This window comes from Mandrillus leucophaeus, unplaced genomic scaffold (assembly GCF_000951045.1).
Source record: "Mandrillus leucophaeus isolate KB7577 unplaced genomic scaffold, Mleu.le_1.0 Scaffold270, whole genome shotgun sequence".
In the NCBI taxonomy this organism is placed as follows: Eukaryota; Metazoa; Chordata; class Mammalia; order Primates; family Cercopithecidae; genus Mandrillus; species Mandrillus leucophaeus.
The window spans coordinates 1,080,899-1,083,641 of record NW_012102810.1 but is presented as its reverse complement, the minus strand read 5'-3'; the positions used below and the strand labels follow the sequence as shown (position 1 = coordinate 1,083,641).

Sequence of the window (2,743 nt, the reverse complement as noted above, 5' to 3'; positions counted from 1 at the left end):
CTACCACAACCATTGACTGGCACTATCTTTATAACAACTTAAAAAGCTGTACTTAGTGAAAGTAATATTAATCACTGTCTGGTTTTGACAAGACTTGTAAAAAGGGAGGAAAAAATAATTAGGTTAAAAGTGTTATTGCTACTATTTCTGCTTAGGATGAAAAGTAAAATTGTGGCTCTCTGGAATTTACTTGGAAGCGGATCTTCTGGATAGCTGAGATTTCCATATAGTGGAGTTTACTACTATTTACTGCTTGTGGCCTGAAAAAGAATTTTTTTTTAGTTGATATGGGATCTCGCTATGTTGCCCCTGGCTGCCCTCCAACTCCTGGCCTCAAGCTATTCACATGAGTAGCTGGGACTTATAGGCAGCATTCCACAACACCCAGCCTGGCCTCTTATTTTATTTTAATATTTTTTTGAGACAGACCCTTGTTTTTCACCCAGGCTGGAGTACAGTAGCGTGATCTTGGCTCACTACAACCTCTGCCTCCCGGGTTCAAGGGATTCTTATGCCTCAGCCTCCCTAGTAGCTGAGACTATAGACACGTGCCACCACGCCCAGCTAATTTTTTGTATTTTTAGTAGAGTCAGCATTTCACCTGACTCTGGTTGGTCAGGCTGGTCCTGAACTCCTGACTTCAAGTCATCGACCTGACTCAGCCTACAAAAGTGCTGATATCACAGGTGGGAGTCACTGTGCCCGGCCCTCAATTTTAAATTTTCTGCTTTTGAGAAGCATCTTGATAGAACATATTATACTTCTTATCCTTAAAAAAAAAAAAAAAACCAATAATCTTTGAGGTATAATTTGTATACAATTAATAACACAGATTTTAAGTATACAGTTGAGTTTTGACAACTGTATACAAGTGTATAACCACCACCCCCCAAAAAATATAAATCATTTTCATTCCCCAAGAAAGTTCTCTCATGGCCTGTGCAGTCAAATCTGGCCCACCACACATACCCTGCCCCAGGCAGTGGCTGATCTGATTACTCTCACTACAGATAAATTTGTCTGTCCTGGAAAATAAGTGGATTCATACCATATGCAGTCTGTCTTGTCCTTCCCAGGCTAATGTATGGGATATACTTTTATCTAGTCCCAGTAATTGTGCATCCTCAAGCCTGTGTTTTCCTGCCCTGCGCGGTAGCCTAGTGGCTCATTTTCATACTTTTGAGCTGTCTATGTCTTTGCCTGGAACTGTAGTTGCCCCACAGTTAGATACTGGGAGAGGGTATTGCGCCTCATGTCAGAAACCAACTCCCTTTTACTTGCATCCTTCCACATACACTTTCCTAATAGTTTTCTGTTTCTGTTATAATTAGCTGTGAGCTGTGCGACCATGTAACTAAGTATTGTTTAGTCTTTCTGGTCTCCAGATGAGCTATATAAAAATGAGGTTAGGTCAGTCTCGCTGTGTGCCAGGCACTCGTGAGGGGCAGCTCCTCTAGTGCCCGGCGTCAGACATGGCAGAGGCGATGGATTTGGGCAGAGATCCCAGTGGACCCATCCATTCCTGGACTCTGTTGGAGAGAGGGAGGAGGGCAGCTCCGTGTCCTTCCACGTGGGGTCCAGCCCGGCCGAGCTCATCCTGCAGGGTGGCCGCACGGTCGGTCCAGGAGCCTGGGAGGCGCGGGCGGAAGCCTTGGGCCACTTGGTCTCCACAGGGTGCATCCTGGACTGGTGGAGCGCAGCGCAGCGAGAGGCTGGAGCTGGAGCCTGGGCCCCGCCTCGCCTCAGGGGACACTGCTGGGAGGCAAAGCCGGGGGCCCTGGCCAAGGGCGCGGCGGAGGCACCTTCCCTGATGCAGATGACCTGGCTGTCCTGACCAACGTGAGGGAAAACGCCTGCTCGCCAGCTCTGTCCCCAGCAGCGCCTTGTGGAGAGCTCGCCCACGCAGCCCTGGTGGCGGGGCCAGGAGCACCAGCGCTTGCCAGGGGGCGCCCGGGGCGCGCCTCCTCCCGGAAGCTCCAGCGGAAGACCGGAGCGGGCCGTCGGGCCGCGGATAACTGCAACCGCAGACAGAGAGAACTCCAGATTGGCCTGAAGAAGAGCCTGTGAAAGAAGAAATCCAGGAGAGCGAAGGAGCGGTGGAAAAGATGCTTGCAGAAGCCACCCGGGAGTTGAAGGAGGTGGTGGTGGATGAGAACCCTGATTCTGAAATACACTGAACAATGTGTGATGATGATCCCCCATGCCTGAGGAAGACTCAGAAACAGGAAGAAGAAGAAGGTTTCTCTACCGGAGGTGGGAGCTGCCATTATGATCATTCCGCAGTTAATGGAGAAGGGTAACTTGGATCTATCGACAGTTACACAGGCCTTCCTAAGCAATGGTGGTGAGCTGAAGGCTGCTTCCTCCCTCCTAGCATCCGGTCAGAGCTGATGGATAACCCATTTGGTCCCAACAAGGTGACATAGATTTGCAAAAAGATGACGAGGATAGCAGAGAGGCACTGGTCAAAAAATTTGGTGCTCAGAATGTAGCTCAGAGGATTGAGTTTCGAAAGAAATAATTGGCAAGATAATGAGAAAAGAAAAAAAGTCATGGCAGATGAGGTGGTTAAAAAAAAATGTGGCCATTGATCTTTAGAGAGTTCTTGCATTGAAACTGGCCCTTATCTTCTGGCCATTGCTGCTGTTGCTCTGTGAGTCCTAGATTTTGTAGCCAAGCAGAGTGGTAGAGCGGGGGATAAAAAGAAAAGAAACTGGATGTATTTACAGCTCTCCTTGAGCAA

The 2,743-nt window shown here is 48.6% G+C and overlaps 1 pseudogene; it reads left to right on the top strand.

Moving 5' to 3' along the window:
* The first annotated feature begins 1,885 nt into the window (after positions 1–1,885).
* LOC105542934 lies at positions 1,886–2,521 on the top strand (annotated as a pseudogene).
* Positions 2,522–2,743: the final 222 nt, after the last annotated feature.